This window comes from Ovis canadensis, chromosome 4 (genome assembly GCF_042477335.2).
Source record: "Ovis canadensis isolate MfBH-ARS-UI-01 breed Bighorn chromosome 4, ARS-UI_OviCan_v2, whole genome shotgun sequence".
Taxonomy (NCBI): Eukaryota; Metazoa; Chordata; class Mammalia; order Artiodactyla; family Bovidae; genus Ovis; species Ovis canadensis.
Genome location: NC_091248.1, coordinates 64,172,434 through 64,191,286, shown reverse-complemented (window position 1 = coordinate 64,191,286; position 18,853 = coordinate 64,172,434). Strand labels below are relative to the sequence as shown.

The 18,853-nt window shown below is 42.3% G+C and overlaps 1 non-coding gene across 1 annotated transcript; it reads right to left on the bottom strand.

Annotated features, from left to right (window-relative positions):
- Nucleotides 1-12,198: 12,198 nt before the first annotated feature.
- On the bottom strand, nt 12,199-12,272 carry TRNAY-AUA (transfer RNA tyrosine (anticodon AUA)). Its single transcript has one exon. It is a non-coding gene; the product is annotated as a tRNA-Tyr (tRNA).
- Between the last annotated feature and the right edge of the window lie 6,581 nt (nt 12,273-18,853).

The following is an 18,853-nucleotide window of genomic DNA, read 5'->3' as shown; positions in this document are numbered from 1 at the left end:
CTACAGGGCCTGGCTCAGGTCACTTTCAGTGGCTGCACATGTGCTCCTGGTGGATGCACCTCCCCAGCACGAGGATGCTCACTTCTGATTAAGTCATCCTGTAGTCCCGCAAGCCCAGCTCTGTGGAATGGGTCATTTGCAGAGATGAATGACTTATTTCCCTAAGTGGTTTCTGTCTGACAGTTGTGCTTATGGCAGGGGTAAGGGCTTCAGAGAAACACCCCATGATTTGAGGCAATTACCCACCCCAGTGCAAGGCTGGGCAGTGCCAGCACCTGCCAGATGGTGCTGGCAGGAAGCAGGCACCACTGGGGCCTGATGGGGATGCTAAGAGTGAGGGCAACGAGCTGCTGTTGGCCCTTGGCCACTTTGCACCTGTTAGCAGGGGGGCTAGACCACTGTGTCATTCACGGGCAAAGGACTGCTTTCTTTGTCACCTTTGAGGTTAATGATATTCTCATCCTCACACCTGGGGAGGAAGGACAGCCATTCGCATTCCCACCAAAATAATAATAATTAAAAAAGCAAGGAAATGCAGGAAGTTCCCTTCTGTGACAATGTTGAATGAACAGAGTAAAATGAAGCAAACAGATAATATGATTCAGTTATTCCTGCTGGAATCTGAGAGGAAATTTGGGGGTTGCTGCCCCAGGGCATCAAGGTGCTCCCCGAGGGGACCATAGAGAAGAAAGAGGTAGCTGCTCTGAGCGCCTCTGAAGAGGAGATGTTTCGGGGGCCCCATGGGCTGGGTTACGTTCACCTTCCTTCCAGTGTGTGCTCCCACATCAAGCTGGGAGCCCAGCTTGCAAAACTGAAGATGTCTGAGAAAGGGGTCCCCAGCTGTGGTATAGAGAAGGAGTTCTCACCAAGGGAGTTTATAGTTACATTTTCAATGAGGCAAAGGAGAATCAAAAACCAAGCCAAGGGGCTTCATGGTAAAAGAATGTGACCCAGAAAAAGAAGAAAAGAGAAAACAGTTCTAGGCAATGAAGCAGAAAGATTTTCTCCCATGGGAGTCAGGATGAGCCTTTGTGAATCGCATGCCCCCTAAGGTGATGGAGAAGTACCTAACGCAGAGTCTCCAGGAGAAATGACCCAGGGAATGAGTGAAGTTGCACATCTAGAGATGCGTGTTATGTATAACACTTGTCCTGTAGATCTTCAGGGAATAAGTAGTGGAATAAAAAGGATGCCCAACACTTGTCATAAGGACTTGTCAACTTTGAGCCGCCATAGGCAGGTTATGAGCTTGGAACCCACTGGGGTGGATTCAGGTCCTCGGTTTGAATTCTCACTGTGAGATCACGGATGAGTCATCTGGCCTTTCTGAACCTGTGTCCTCAGTGTAGAGGGAGGATAGTGTGAACATTGAAACAAGGCAGGGCACATCAGTGCCCAGGGCAGAACTGGTCCTGTTTCCCCCACTGGCCTTGGGAAGAAGAGACACAAGAATCCTATTGTGGGGGTGGTGGGGACCCCAGGGAGCCAGTTGTCCTCCTGGATCAAGAATCCAGAGACTTTGCAAATCTGGTCTAAGACCACCACCCGCTAGCCTAGGGTTCTCTAGAAGCTGAGCTAGAGATGAAAACTTGTTTGTTTGGAAATGTCATCTTAGGGAAGCAGAAATGCAGAACAAAAAGTATGAAGCAGAGAAAATGGAAAAGCCACCCCTAGGATGCATAATTATATTGACTGTTAGATGCCCCCAGACCTGTGAGGGGGTTTATAAGATGCGCCTCAGAACTGTCTGCCAGGAGATGTGCTTCCTCACTAGCTGTAGATCCCTATTGACCAAGAGTTCAAAAGTCTCTGGCCCCGCTGGGTTGTGCATCTTGAATGCAGGCAGACTCCTGGGACTGTGGAGCCACAGATGCTGAAGGCAGGAAGTGAGGGATCCCTTAGGAGAGACAGGATGAGGCTGCTGTCCAGGTGCCCCTGTGCAGAGCTCTGCAGGCCTGAAGGGAAAGAAGACTCGAACAGCTAGGGCTGAAATCCAAGGAGGCATTGAGAGGGTTTCAGAGCCATGCAGAAGAGGGGTGAATACACCAGCTCTCACAAGAATGTCTTTTTTGTCCTTCTGTCTAGAAAGAAGGGGATGAAATAAATCAACAAACAAGCCAGCCTGCCTACCCTTTGACCTTTCGAGTCTATGATTCCCAAAGATAAAAATTACTGAAAATGCCTTGATTAATAAAATGTGAATGGACACAGCAAGTCAGAACAATGGCATTTATTCTCCTGAAGGCAGCTGCTCTATGTAGACAAAATATGAAGCAAAATAGAGCTATAGTCAGACCCAGCTATAGCTTAGAGAACAGAAGACCCAGCGTAGGCCATTGTGATCAACACAGAAAACAGCTCTGAGGAAAAGCTGGTGAGAAACCAGGTTTATTGATCCTTGGTGCCATGACCATTACTTGGGTCTTAAGTGGTTTGTATAATGATTTAGGAAATCTTATTCAAGGTGAAATGTGAAAAGAGATGCCAGGATGGTTTTATTAGTCCAGGATTTAGAAGCAAAGAAACAACACAGAGAGTCTTTCAAAGGAGACTTGGCACCAGGCAAAATTATAAAAAGGGTCAGGTTAGTTTCCAGCCCTTCTCTGCCCACCAGTCCCCTGAACACTCCCACACCCACTTTCCCCACATGGCATTCACCCTTTGGGAACCTAATATCCCCATTGGACTCTCAGATGCTCTCAACTGCTGTCAACTGGTCAGTTTGTAATTGATGCTTACCATGGACCAAGAACCTTGCCAAGAGTCGAGTTTGAGATTCAGTGTTGTAAATCTTCCCCTGCTGTCATCCTCTGCTGCCCAATTCCCACCCTCGATGGCTAGATCATTTGGAAGATTAACTTATACACACCAGGCCAGACGTCTTTCATGCTGCCTTTCAGAGTCTCTCCGCCTCTCCATCTCCCATTCCAGTTCTGCATGAATTTTGGGCAACTTGGCACCGGCCCACCTCTCATCTCCTACCAAAGGCTCCTGTGTTGACTCCACTGCAGGACTAACGAGGTGTCCATGCCTAGGAATGGGTTACATTACAGAAATGGGTTACAGTACAGAAACAAATGTAATCCCACAGAAGAACAAGAGAGAGAGAAAGGAAGCCAGGGACAGAGCCTAAAAGCCAGGGATAGCAGCTGATCTGGGAAGACACACATGAGAAGAAGCGAGAGGTCAGGAGTCAAGCAAGTCAGGAACTGAATTAAGAAAGATTAAGAGAAGATTTCATATTCCTGGAGAAGGAAATGGCAACCCACTCCAGTACTCTTACCTGGAGAATCCCATGGAAGGAAGAGCCTGGTAGGCTACAGTCCATGGGGTCGCAAAGAGTCGGACACGACTGAGCGACTTTACTTTTCATATTAAAAAGCAGAGACATTGCTTTGCCAACAAAGGTCTGTCTAGTCAAAGCTATGGTTTTTCCAGTAGCCATGTATGGATGTGAGAGTTGGACTATAAAGAAAGCTGAGCACCAAAGAATTGATGCTTTTGAACTGTGGTGTTGGAGAAGACTCTTGAGAGTTCTTAGACTGCAAGGAGATCAAGCCAGTCAATCCTAAAGGAAATCAGTATTGAATATTCATTGGAAGGACTGATGCTGAAGCGGAAGCTCCAGTACTTCGGCCACCTGATGCAAAGAACTGACTTATTGGAAAAGACCCTGATGCTGGGAAAGATTGAAGGCAAGAGGAGAAGGGGACAACAGAGGATGAGATGGTTGGATGGTATCACCGACTCGATGGACATGAGTTTGAGCAAGCTCCCAGAGTTGGTGGTGGACAGGGAATCCTGGCATGCTGTGGTCCATAGGGTCGTAAAGTGTTGGACACAACTGAGCGACTGAACTGAACTGATCGAGGAGAGGATTGAGAAATGAAGAAACCAAAACAAGAATATCAGGAGCTCCTTTCTTGTGGGTCTGGGGCCTCCAGAAAGTAAATCTATTTAGCAAACTTACTTAACGAGGGGGTACTTCAGAAAGGTCACACCTCATAGAGAAAAACAATCAACAACCAAAACATAAACCCATGATCTGAAAGAGAGTTGAACTAGAGCCTATCTTCTTTACACTTTATCATTTTTACCTAGTCACTTGGTTCCCCCCCTTTTTGTTTATATATATATATTTTTTCTTTTTGTTTATATATTTTATATATAGTAGTTTTTATCTGCTAATGCCTAATTCCTAGTTTGTCCCTCCACCACTCCCTCCACCCTTTGGTGACCATAATTTTGTTTTCTATGTCTGTGAGTCTTGTTTCTGTTTTGTTAATAAATTCATTTATACTTTTTTTTTAGATTCCATATGTATAAACAATATCATATACATATATCTCCCCCTGTGTAGCTTACTTCATTTAGCATGATAAGTAGCAGTCCATTGTATATATGTGCAGATTCCTCTTTATCCAGTCCTCTGCTGATAGACATTTGAGTTGTTTCCATGTCTTGGTTATTGTAAGTGGTGCTGTTGCGAATACTGGGGTGCAAATATCTTTTCAAATTAGAGTTTTCTCCAGATATATGCCCAGGAGTTACCACTCACTTGTGTGTGCCCTTTGGGGAGTTTAGGCTTTATTCATTTTAGACAAGATTGTTCTGAATTGATGTTTAAACACAGGGAGAAAAGGTATTGAAAGGACTGGGCAGAAAAATAAAGAGTGGTCCATGGGACCTAGATTGGAAAGAAAGGAAACACAGATAAAAGAATTAGAGTGGGAGAAACAGGAGGCCAAAAACAAGACTGCTGCTGCTGCTGCTGCTGCTGCTAAGTCGCTTCAGTCATGTCTGACTCTGTGTGACCCCATAGATGGCAGCCCACCAGGCTCCCCCGTCCCTGGGCTTCTCCAGGCAAGAATACTGGAGTGGGTTGCCATTTCCTTCTCCAATGCATGAAAGTGAAAAGTGAAAGTGAAGTTGCTCAGTTGTGTCCAACTCCTAGCGACCCCATAGACTGTAGCCTACCAGGCCCCTCCATCCATGGGATTTTCCAGGCAAGAGTACTGGAGTGGGGTGCCATTGCCTTCTCCGAAAACAAGGCTAATGTGAACAATTAAGAGAAAGAATTGCAAGTGAGGACATTTTGGTCAGAGGGGATTGGTGCCATTTTGGTTGGCTTCCAGCCAAAGAACAACCAGGAGTATTTTCGGCCCTGGGTGGAATTTTAGCCCAGGGTGTAAACTGGTGGAGAAAGCCTCTGACAGCGTTTCCATCCAGCACCCACACCACCTCCATCTCTAACAGGCAGAGGCCTAGGCTCCTCCTCTGTATAAGAACACAGATTTCTCAGAAACTGAGTCAGAAAAGTTTTATTTTCTTACATCATAGGGAGATATGGTATGCTTATGAGGGTTATTGATTTGTAATTTCATTTCTGGTAATATCTTTCCCTGATAGGTATTAGAATAATGCTCTCTGAAATTCAGCTGGGAAGTATTTTTTCCTCTTCTATTTTCTGGAAAAAAGAGTGTATAGTATAGGTGCTATATTTTGACTATTTATATAAACAAAGGATGAAGATTGTTGCATTAAAGTATTCACTTATAGTTTTGTTTAAAAACAAAAGTTTTATTTTCTTAATCTCTATTCTGGGTGCCTTATTTCTGCTTTGTTGTTGTTTAGTCATTAAGTTGTGCCCAAATCCTTTGGGGCTGCACAGACCGTAGCTCACCAGGCTCCTCTGTCCATGGCATTCTTCAGGCAAGAATATTTGAGGGGGTTGCCATTTCCTCCTCCAGGGGATTTTCCTGACTGATGGATTGAATCTATATCTCCTGTACTGGCAGGCAGATTCTTCACCACTGAGCCATCCAGGAAGCCCTATTTTTGCTTCAAGAAAGAGAAATAAATAGCATTGATGTTTAAAAAGCTCTCGTGAACCACAACATGCTAAGTGACCTGAGGACAAGGAAGCATTGTGGCATGTACAAAAGAGGACATGTCTCAGCCCTCATCTGAGACTCTGGACCAAACAGATCCTTTCTGTCTGACTTAGGTTTTAAGATCTCATGTACCTTAAGTGACATGGAAGTTAATGTAAAACCAAAAGTAAATTTGATCTGAAATCGAAGTTATGTAGCAGTGAATCTTCAGTTCAGTTCAGTTCAGTTCAGTCGCTCAGTCGTGTCTGACTCTCTGCGACCCCATGAATCGCAGCACGCCAGGCCTCCCTGTCCATCACCAACTCCTGGAGTTCACTCAAACTCACGTCCATCAAGTCAGTGATGCCATCCAGCCATCTCATCCTCGGTCATCCCCTTCTCCTCCTGCCCCCAACCCCTCCCAGCATCAGAGTCTTTTCCAGTGAGTCAACTCTTCGCATGAGGTGGCCAAAGTACTGGAGTTTCAGCTACAGCATCAGTCCTTCCAAAGAACACCCAGGGCTGATCTCCTTCAGAACGGACTGGTTGGATCTCCTTGCAGTCCCAGGGACTCTCAAGAGTCTTCTCCAACACCACAGTTCGAAAGCATTAATTCTCCGGTGCTCAGCTTTCTTCACAGTCCAACTGTCACATCCATACATGACTAAGGGAAAAACCTAGCCTTGACTAGACAGACCTTTGTTGGCAAAGTAATGTCTCTGCTTTTGAATATGCTATCTAGGTTGGTCATAACTTTTCTTCCAAGGATTAAGCGTCTTTTAATTTCATGGCTGCAGTCACCATCTGCAGTTATTTTGGAGCCCCAAAAAATAAAGTCTGACACTGTTTCCATAGTGAATCTTAATATATCATAAAAAAATTATTTCGGTAAGTACTGAAAATTTTCCTGAACTCATGTTAAGGAAAATGATTTGCAGATGGTGATAAAAATATTTTTTCATGAAAATGACAAGTGTATTTTATTTTCATTGGCATTATCTGTTTTAGTTAAAATAGGCTCTTATCTCCACATTTCCTCTCTTAAAATTATTTCTTCAGTAACTCCATTAGACTTTCATAGACAAACATGTTGTTTTCCATTTCTTTCAGTATTGCTTTTTATTCAGAAATAAGTATATTTGTATTCCACATGTAAGTGAGGTCATATAACCTTTGCCTTTGTCTGACTTAACTTCACTCAGTGTGATAGTCTCTAGGTCCATCCGTATTGCTGCAGATGGCGTCATTTCATTCTTTTGTGGCTGAATAATACTCGACTGTATAGAGGTGCTATACCTTCTTTATCCATTCTTCCATCAGTGGACACTTCAGTTGTTCCACGGCTTGGCTATTGTGAATTGTGCTGCTGTGAACATCGAGGTGCATGTATCTTTTCAGATTTGAGTTTTCCCTGGATACATGCCCCGGATTGGGATTGCTGGATCCTATGGTAACTCTATTTTCAGTTTGTTGAAGAACCTCTGTACCGTTTTCCATAGTAGCTGCGCCAGTTTATATTCCTACCAGCGGTGTAGGAGAATTTTCTTTTCTCCTTCTCCTCTTACCCTCTTCATTATTCATTATTTGTAGACTTTTTCATGATGACCAGTGTGACAAAAACAACAAGGATTTACTGTATAGCACAGGGAACTATATTCAGCATCTTGTAATAACCTATAATGGAAAGGAATCTGAAAAAGAATGTGCGTGTGTATATATATATATATAGATCTGAATCTAACACAATATTGTAAATCAACTATAATACAATTAAAATAATAGGATTATATGCTTTCTGGTAGTTGTCAAAATAAAACTCTAAGGTGATAATTTAAAAAAATATAGATATATTTAACTCTTACTGGGGCAAGAATGAGTATAATGTGAGAGCACCTAGCAGGGAAAGCAAAGCTGTGAGTGTACCCTCTGAAGTGTGTCTAGATTTGCAAAACACAGGATAGTCAAGTTTATTTTTCTTTTCTATGACTTTATTGCAGTGTAGTTTACATGCCACAGAATTTACGCATTCTAAGTGTAGTTTGATGAGTTTTAGTAACTGTATACCATTATGCAAGCTTCATCCAAATCTAGTTTTAGATTATCCATCATCTCCTAAAAATCCCTTCCTGCCTCCAGCCCCAGGCAGTCATTAATCTAGTTCTGATTTTATAGGTTTATCACATAAATGAAATCACATATAATCTTTTGCATCTGGTTTCTTTCACTTAGTGTAGTCTTGAGGTTTTGTTGCTCATATCAGTGGCTTATCCTTTGTTACTGCCAGGTAATTTTCCATTAATGAATATACCTTATTTTGTTTATCTTTTCACAATTGATGGGACATTTGGATTGTTTCTGAGTTTTGATTATTATAAAAAATGCAGGTATGTCCCTTTCCATTCAAGTTTTTTTGTGGATTTATGTGAAAACAGATCATGAAAATTACTCTTAAGTAATGAAAGTTTTTAAGCAACAGTTAAAACTGGACGTGGACCAACAGACTGGTTCCAACTCAGGAAAGGAGTATGTCAAAGTTGTATATTGTCACCCTGCTTATTTAACTTATATGCAGAGTACATCATGTGAAATGCTGGGCTGGATGAAGCAACAAGCTGTAATCAAGGTTGCCGGGAGAAATATTGATAACCTCAGATATGCAGATGACACCACCCTTATGGTAGAAAGTGAAGAAGAACTAAAGAGCCTCTTGATGAAAGTGAAAGAAGAGAGTGAAAAAGTTGACTTAAAACTCAGCATTCAGAAAACTAAGATCATGGCCTCCAGTCCCATCACTTCATGGCAAATAGACGGGGAAACAGTGAAAACAATGAGAAATCTTATTTTCTTGGGCTCAAAAATCACTGCAGATGGTGACTACAGCCATGAAATTAAAAGACACTTGCTCCTTTTAAAGAAAAGCTATGACTAACCTAGACAGCATATTAAAAAGCAGAGACAGTTCTTTGCCAACAAAGGTCTGTCTAGTCAAAGCTATGGCTTTTCCAGTAGTCATGTATGGATGTGAGAGTTGGACTAGAAAGAAAGCTGAGTGCCAAAGAATTGATGCTTTTGAACTGTGATGTTGGAGAAGACTTTTGAGAGTCCCTTGGATAGCAAGGAGATCCAACCAGTCAATCCTAAAGGAAATCAGTCCTGAATATACATTGGAAGGACTGATGCTGAAGCTGAAACCCCAGTACTTTGGCCACCTGATGGGATGAACTGACTCACTAGAAAAGACCCTGATTCTGGAAAAGAGTGAAGGTGGGAGGAGAAGGGGACAACAGAAGATGAAATGGTTGGATGGCATCACCAACTTGATGGACATGAGTTTGAGTAAACTCCAGAAGTTGGTGATGGACAGGGAAGCCTGGTGTGCTGCAGTCCATGGGGTCACAGAGTCAGACACAGCTGAACTGACTCTTGAGTAAATACCTAAGAGTAGAATTGCTGAGTTTATAATAAATGTATTTTAACTTTTAAGAGCTTGCCAGATTACGGTAAAGCCCGAGGCTGTGAACCACATGACGAAGCCATGTGGGCGCCCTTACCCTCCGCCTGGGTGCCCCTTCCCAATTTAGTTTCTTGCTTTATCTGCAAAAAAAAAAAAAAAGAGAGAGAGAGAGAGAGATTGGCTAATTATCTTCCAAAGTGGCTACTTTTTCACAATCTCACAGCAGCGAAGGAGAATTCCCGTTTCTCCCCATGCTCACCAACACTTGATATGATCGATCTTTTTGAAAATAGCTATTCAAATGGGTGTGGCGGTATCTCATTTTGGTTTTAAGTTGTATTTCCCTAAGGATAAATTATGTGAGCGTCTTTTCATGTGTTTGTTGGCCGTTTGTATATTTTCTTTGGAAAAGTACCTATCCAAACCTTTGCCCAATTTTTTTTCTTTTTTTTTTAAATGTTTGTCTTACTTTTGAGTTGAAGAGTTTTCTTTTTATATGTTGTGGATACAAGTTCTCTACTAACTTTATGATCTATAAATATTTTTCTCATAATCCGTGGCTTAGTTTTGTATTTCCTTATTGATGTGTTTTGGAGCACAAATGTTTTTAATTTTGATAATGTTCAAGTTATCATTTGTTTCCTTTTATGGTTGTGCTTTTAGTATCAGATCTAAAAAATCGAATCCAAGGTCACATAGCTATTCTCTTACTTGATTAAAATTATTGAATTTCATTACTTTTAAAATGATCGAGAACGATCTGGATGCCATAACAATGCCTTAGCCATCTGTTTTTTAGTTTCATGCTTTAGTGGTTGTGCTAATGATAGGAATCCAGAGGCCAGGTATACTCTTGTCATTTTAAGTAATTATAACTTGGCCCCAGAAGCCTTATATTTTCCATTCTGCTGAGCACTGTTCTCAAAAAGTTCCTTCCTGCCTGTTTGCCATCCATTTCCTTTGACCACCCCAGCCCCAGGCAGCCATTGATCCGGACATAATTGAGTCTCAGATTATTGAGTTAAATTTAATTGAATGGTTCAAAATTTCCTGCACAGTTTATTCTTTGCGTGGGAAGATGGCACTCTTTTTTATGAAATTTGTTTGCTGGAATTTATTTCCTTTGCAGTGTTGTGTTAGTTTCTGGTGTACAGCAGAGTGATTCAGTTATAAATCATTGTGCCACCAGTGTCAAGTTTATCCTTAATTTTGTAGCCTTGCAAATTAAAATTAGCATCTCATTAAAATATTAAAATAAAGCATCCCATGTAGAGATTACTACATTTGCTTCCTTCTCTTGAGAAAAATATACTCATAAACCTTGGTTTTGTACTCCAGCAAAGGTGTAGAACACTCTTTTTTAAAAAAAAATTCTTGAAGGAGACAAAAACCTAAGCTTTGAAAGCCTTCCCAAGATAGGCTAATTGGATATACATAAGGTGCTGACCCTGGCCCAGTGAGTTTTGGCAAAGGGGTACCCCCAGAGCTTATCAGCTGAAACCTGAGCCCGCTGACCTGGCAGGCAGGGAGAGGACCTGAAACAGTTTCTTCTGCCCGTGACTGGGCGCCCCAACACTCACACCCAGAGCCCAGTGAAAGCTGTACCCAGTTGTTCTTTTCCACTCTGGAATGTCTCTGGGGTCCCTTGGTCTCCAACCTTATTCTTGGTGGACTCCCTCGGTCTCCTATCTGCTCTCTCTTACCTGATTTACACAGGTTTCTCATCCTAGACTCTGACAGCTGCTCTGCCAGCCTTTTGAATTGTTCTCCAAAAGATGTTCCCTCTTGTAATGCTCAGCTTGGCTCCACTGGATGCAGAGATCCAGAAGCCACTGTCCAGCGTCAGCCGAGAGCCCCAGGCCTTCTCCTCTCTGAGAAGGTGCTGGACACTCACGTGCCTTCGCTGCTTCCATCCTTCTGTCCTTTGTGTGAGAGCACTCATTTCTCCACTCTCACCTGGCCTACTTTTATCAGATCCAGTAACCAGCAGCCTTGTGGAATCTGATGCTTTGCTCTCTTTTTCCATTGTCTGATCTTATTGGTTTTTCCCTTCTGCTGTAGCATCTCAGTGGTTTTACTGTGTGGCTGTGTGCTCAGGCATTTCAGTTGTGTCTGACTCGTGGCGACCCTATGACCTGTAGCCTGCCAGTCACCTCTGTCCATGGGATTCTCCAGGCAAGAATCCTGGAGTGGGTTGCCATGCCCTCCTCCAGGAGATCCTTCTGATGCAGGGATCAAACCCACATCTTCTGCACTGCAGGCATGTTTTTTACCCACTGAGCCACTAGGGAAACCCAATTTTGGGGCTTTTTATTAGATTCTGCTTTATATCATAGCAGGTGCAGTTCTCAGAATTCAGAGTAGGGCTAGAAGAGACCTTAGAGGTATTCAAAGCATGAGCCTTTATAGAGGGACTTCTATGTAAATGTTTTCCTTGAAATAGTTATGATTCCTTTCATGTGCTTAAGAAATTATTTTTCATAGGGTTTTTTTTTTGTTTGGCCAACTTCTTTGCGAATTACCGCAATTTCCAAATTTTAAAAAGTGATAATAATCATAGTGTAACTTGGAAATTTCTGACATTTGCATCGTTTCTTCTTTGATTTTTTTGTCTTCATCCTCCTATTTTGCTTTTCCACTTACTTCCCAACTCTCTCTCCAGAAAGATGACAAATATTTATTTCTAGGAACTCGGTTTACTCATAAATTTTTTTTTCATGATTTACTCTCCTGAAGAGATGCAAAGTGAAGTCGCTCAGTCATGTCCAATTCTTTGCGACCCTGTGGACTGAAGCCTTCCAGGCTCCTCCGTCCATGGGATTTTCCAGGCAAGAGTACTGGAGTGGGGTGCCATTTCCTTCTCCAGGGGATCTTCCTGACCCAGGGATCGAACCTGGGTCCCCTGCATTATAGGCAGATGCTTTTACCGTCTGAGCCACCAGGAAAGTCCAAAGAGATGCGAAGAGGCTGTAATTCTAGGTTTAATGTTCCTATTAACCAACTTTGATGCAAACTAGAGACTTTTCTCTCCTGATTCTTCCAGGGAGCTGGAAACTTGAGCCAAGAATGCTTTCCTCTTAATGGTGCTTCTAACTTGCTCTTTGAGTTGGTATTTCTTCCATACCATAGCAGTGAAATTCCATATTCCTTCTGTGGAGTCCCTTTAAGTAGTGATAGTAATAGGACATGATCTTTTAATAGAAAAGGTGGTTTCTGAGAAGGCATACACAACAAATTATTCTAGAGCTTTGACTCTTGGCTTGATTGAACCTCACATTGCAGAGAACAATGTTTCTAACATTTGTATTTCTGTGTGCTTTGCTTCTATGGACTCCTGAGAAGCCCATAATTTAACCTCCTAGAGACTGAATTCTATTCTAAATGCTCAGAAGGAAGATAGTCTTTGAAGTAAATCTGACAAATTCTCTTGGAAGCTGATAATCATTTGCTGATCATTTTTATAAATGCAGATTTTTCACATAGGCTGTTTAAAGAAAATTAAATGCATCAGGAATTAAATATGAATTACTCCCCTGTTTTGTGGGTAAATTCTTTGCAGTAGAAAATGTACATTAGCAAGTGACTAAAATGTGTTCTTTGTATGAAATAGCCTCTAGCTGGAATGAAGGATTTCTGGCTACTTAGTGTATGATAATACACCTTCCCCAGCACTGATAACAAGCAGAAAACACAATTCTTCATGTCATGTCAGACTCCATTTCTCATTTTCACGGTCCCATTGTGATTACACAGAGCCTGGATACCTTGGCAAAATGCATTTGGAAATGTTACTGTGAAGATTATAGTCATCTGTGATGAGGCAGGAGGGACAGCCTTGGATGTGGTTACTCTGGGTGTTCTGCCTGCTCACCCCCATGCCCAGGCCCATGTTTGGGAAAACCCAATATATAGGAAAGAGTGATTCAGAAATGCAGCTGAACGGAAGGCAGAGGAGGTGACTGCAGCCAACAAGCACCCACACAGCCCTTGCTCACCACCAAAATCCTGCCCCGTGGCTGATCACTGAGAGCAATATTACAGTGTACCATGTCACTTCTGAAACTCTTTCCAGAAAGGGACCTTCAGAATTTACTGTGAACTGAGCATGCTGTCTGTGGCAATGATATCAGTGCCCTATATATATTCGTAGGCACTAGACATTTCCCAGAATCCCTTGTGGTTAGTGTCATTGATTCTTTCTGGTCCATGGGTTGGAAACAAAAAAATGTCAGCATCCCCTCTGGGTAGGGGCAGTTCAGAGCAAGGAGATCATAGGGATTCTGAAAGTCACATATGGAGATGACAGCCTCAGGGAATGGTGGAGCCTCTGTCAGCCTAGAGCCTCTGTACCACGGGCAGGACTCAGGTATAAAGGGTACTGTGCTAAGCACTGAGACCTCTGAGTTTATTTCTCACAGTGGTTTAGGTTAATTCTCTCTCCAGCTCTTTCTTCTCCCCAGACCCTGACTCCCGGCTATTAGGAGAAGAATGCACTGAGATTTTGACCCCTGCTTTGCATCTCCACCCTCAGTGGCTCATACCATTTAGCAACAAGAGCAGGTTGTAAATCCTTCCTTCTTATCATTGAAATATGACAGAAGTTTTTAAAAAGTGGCAAGTCTGCCAGGCCTTCCAAAATGCTATTATCTACTATTAAATGGCTGCCATGTTGCCATATGTTGTTTACTTGACAGATAGATAAGAATACTAATATCCTGCATGGCCTTTTCTGCTGAAAGTTTTAATAAACTGTTTCTGATCCTTACATCTTTTCAGTGATATTTATAGAAATCTCTGTTTACAAGAAGATAAATAGAGCCAGAACTTGTTTCAGTGACTCGACAAATGTTTCGAATATATTACTATCAAGGCCCATATTTCAGATTTAATTTTCCAGCTCTCAGACTTCACCCTTAGAGCTATTTCCTATTTTCCATGTTTAAAAATTGGAACTTTGTTTCTGTTTTATAATCTGAAGGAAATCACCTAGGAAGTGGACCTTGCTTTGAAGGAATAGACCTGTCTCTAAGGCCTGCCTTTTTCTTTTCTTCTCCCTTTTCTTTGATTCCCTGTTTAGTAGGAGAATAAGTAGATCCAAGTAGAAGCCAAGATAGAACACTAGCAGATTCTGGTCTGATTCATGAAGGTCGGAAGGCAAGAGAGGCAGGCCTTCATGGAGCGCCCTCTCATCCTATTCTCTAGCTTAATTTTTGCTTTTCTGCATTAGAAATAGATTGATAGAATACCTAAAATAACTAAATCAGGCCTTGCTTTTGTTCAGTTGCTCAGTCGGGTCCAACTCTTTGTGACCCCATGAACTGCAGCACACCAGACTCCTCTGTCTTTCACCCTCAGTTTGCCCAATTTCATGTCCATTGAGTCAGTGATACTATCCAACCGCTTCATCCTCTGTCACTTCCTTCTCCTCTTGCCCTCAATTATTTTAGGGTGAAAAGTTTTCTTTGGTGTCAGTGGTAATTATTTTCTATTTAATGAGTACAAGTTTTGTATGAGAACTATAACAAGTCTGTACTCTTTGGCTGTACATACAGGAAGTATATAGAGGAAAAAATAAAATGATGGATTATTTTAGAGTCATCACCAGACTATTCATTTAGGATTCCTATAGCCCCAGCCATGATATTGTAAGGAGATATGTGCATTAGAATCATCAACCCTCTTAAATGGGTATTTTAGCATCTTTCTGGTTGCAAGAAGCAGTCAGTCTGAGTTTTATTATTTTGGGTATCTGTGGCTATGTAACAAATTACCCCCGAATTTTGTGCCTTGAAACAGTTGATGTTTGTTTTTCTTTCTTTCTTTTTTTTTTTTTTTGTAATTCTGAGGCTCTGTTAACCTTCAGGTGATTGACATCTGATTGTTCTGTCTCAGATGGTTTTTCTGTGGCATGTGGTTTATTCAGCTGCTTTCAGCTGGGAGCTCAGTGGGGCCCAGCAAATCCAAGATGATCTTTTGTCTATGTAAGGTCTCTTTCCACTCTCTCCTCTCATCATCCATAGTCGAGCTAAGCTTCCCAGAAGGAGCATTACAAGAGGAAAGCCCCAGCGTGCAAGTACTAATCATACCTCTCAATTTGCATGGTCCTTGCTAAAATCCCATTGGCCAAAACACTTCCTGTGACCAAGCCCAGAGTCATTGTGGAAGGGGGCTACACAGAGGGATGGATGCTGGAGGGGTGCTTCCTGGGGGCTGGTGACGTAACAGTCTACCTACCACACTAATGAAGGCTTATTTTAGAATTCACAGGATGGAAGAAAGGGGAAGATCTTTCAGCCACAACCACTCTGTGAGGCAAACCTCACAGAGAATTGGAACATTGTTTGGGATGCCAGGAGTTTTAGAGACCCGGTGATCATACAAATGGAGCAGGTCCTTGTCATCACCTGAGGAGTTCACCAATGCTACAGGCACTCAGTTGACCATTTCCACTGATTCTGTTACTGCCTACTGTCTTCATTCTGCTCAGGACACCTCATATCCCCTGCTGACTCATGGTTTCTCATGCTGCCTTGCCTCTGTGTCATCTTTGACCTTTGTTCCTGCTCCAAACTGTGATTTATTCTCTCTTTCTGCCTTGTATTCACTCTCCCCATGGAAAAGGAATTTGTGGCCAATTGGTTGATCACTCTCTAGCCCTCTGAAATCGCCAGCTCATCTCACAGGCACTACGTGGCCTTTGGTCAGACACCCACGCCTGATTCTTCTAGCCTCAGTCGGGGTGGTGGGGTCAGTGCATCGAGACAGACTGTGAGTAGGGCAAGCATTCAGAGGGAAGAGTTTGCTCTCTGATCTGTTTAGTTGACTGTGATTGGATTTGGAGGTAGGGTGAGGAAGCCTTCCTTTGAGAAACTCCCAGGTGGCCCTGGTGGTAAAGAACCCACTTGCCAATGCAGGAATGTAAGAGATGTGGGCTCAATCCCTGGGTCGGGAAGATCCCCTAGAGGAGGGCTTGGCAACCCACTCCAGTATTCTTGCCTGGAAAATCCCCATGGACAGAGGAGCCTGGCTAGCTACAGTCCATGGGGTCGCAAAGAGGTGGACATGACTGGAGCAACTTAGCACACACGTGTACACCGTTCCTCTCATTCTACCCCACCTTCCTTTCTCATCAGCTCTCTCACCCCTGAAGCTAGCCCTGACAGCTGTCAGCAGATAATTGGTGGACACATGTGGGACAGGCGCCACCGTTGGTCAGGGTTACCATCAGTCTCACCCTTACGGACTTTTGTGCCCTTGTGCATGTTTGAGTTTTCAAACTGAAGCGTTAGTTGATTTACAATGTTGTGTTAATTTCTTCTGTACATCAAAGTTATTCTGTTATAACATAAATATATACGTGGACTTTTCAGTAAGTGTGCTTCGTCCTTCATCTTAGCTCTCTCAGTTAGATCATTCTCTACTATTTCCTTTCTTGTAATTTCTGTGCTAGATTAAGGAGGATTGAAAAAGCCTATATCCAGATAATTTTATGTGATGCAAATAACTAGATTTTATTAAAAGACTTGCCTATTTTTGATCTAACTTCAATGGCAAAAAGGATTTCAAGCTGTTTTCTGTATCTAAGAGGCCCTTAAAATATTGTTTTATACATTTTTAGACCTCTTTATACATAAAATAGCTCCAGAAGTATTCACAAAACGTGGTAATAATAACCTTCCCCAGGGAGAAACTGCGATTGTGTTGCTCACTTTGCATTATATGATCTTTTGTGTGTTATGAATGTTGTACCATCTGCTTATATGTTGCATACTTTTTTTTGAGCCATTTAGCATCTTTCTAACTTTATTTTTTAATTTTTAAAATAATTTTGTGGCCCCTTTTGTTATAAATTGAAGTATAGTTGAGTTACTATGTTTCAGGTGTACACATAGTGATTCAGATAGATATAGATATTACTATACTTTTTTAGATTTTTTTCCACTATAGATTATAAGATATTGAATATTCGGAGAAGGCAATGGCACCCCACTCCAGTACTCTTGCCTGGAAAATCCCATGGACGTAGGAGCCTGGTAGGCTGCAGTCTATGGGGTCGCTGAGAGTTGGACACGACTCAGTGACTTCACTTTCACTTTTCACTTTCATGCATTGGAGAAGGAAATGGCAACCCACTCCAGTGTTCTTGCCTGGAGAATCCCAGGGACGGGGGAGCCTGGTGGGCTGCCATCTATGGGGCCACGCAGAGTCGGACACGACTGAAGCGACTTAGCAGCAGCAGCAGCAGCAGTTCCCTATGCTACACAGTGGGCTTCCCAGGTGACACAGTAAAGAATACGCCTGCCGACGCAGGAAACATAAGAGACGCAGGTTCAATCCTTGGGTTGGGAAGATCCCCTGGAGTGGGGCATGGCAACCCACTCCAGTATTCTTGCCTGGAGAGTCCCCATGGACAGAGGAGCCTGGCGGGCTGCAGTCCATGGTGTTGTGAAGAGTTGGACATGACTGACCACAGCACAGTACACACATACATATCACATCTTCTTTATCCATTCATATGTCAGTTGACATTTAGGTTACTTCCATGTCTTGACTGTTTTGAATAATGCTGCTATGAACATTGAGGTGCATCTGTTTTTTCGAGTTGGAATTTTTGTCTTTTCTGGATATTTACCCAGGAATAGGATTACTGGCTCATATGACAACTCTATTTTTAGTCTTTTAAAGAACCTCCATGCTGTTCTCCTTCGTTACATTACCTACTTTTAAAATTAACTTTCTAAAAGTCTGTCTTGTCTCCATCGTACTAACTTGCGGTTCCTTCGAAAGGTCAGGGCGAGTGTGTGATGCCCTTCTAGCGGTCACTGTTCACGTGCAGTCTGTCGTGAAGAGGCCCCTGGAGGTGTGCTCTAGGAAACCCTCTGTAGACATTCAGAAACCATCAACACTTGCTGTTTTTCACATCAGAGACTAAATTTGGTAATTCTGTTTGCTTATTGTCTGAATGCAAAATAAGAGGATATGAGAGGAAGGGAAATGCTAGAGGTTTCTCAGGGTATGACAAGCTGGAAGCTCCAGAACTTTTCAGAACTGGAGCTTTGGGCCTATCACTCTACATATCCTGTGTGTCCTTAAGCAAATGCCTTTACCATCCTGCATCTCAGATTCCTCATCAGTAAACTGGGAAATGAAATAGAGTTTCTTGTTTGGGGTTATGGGCAAGATGAGATAAGTTAACACATGGAACAAACTCAGTGTGATTCCTGACACAGGGAAGGTCCCAGTGAATAATGGCCCTGTGATTTTTTTTCTCTCATCTGTTAAATGGGTAAAATACCTGCTTTCCTATTTTCTATGGTTTTATGAATACCTAGTAAAATAATCAGTTATAGTGCTCTGAGGAATGGAGATTTGAGCTATTATCAAGATGTATTTTATCATCTATTATTTGGTTAGAAAACATCTGTTACTTGCCCTCCATTCCTTCAGTACTATTTCAGGTTCTAGGTATCAGATTCCTTATAGAATCTCTATTAAGGGACATCCTTTGGGGCTCAGAAGGAATTAT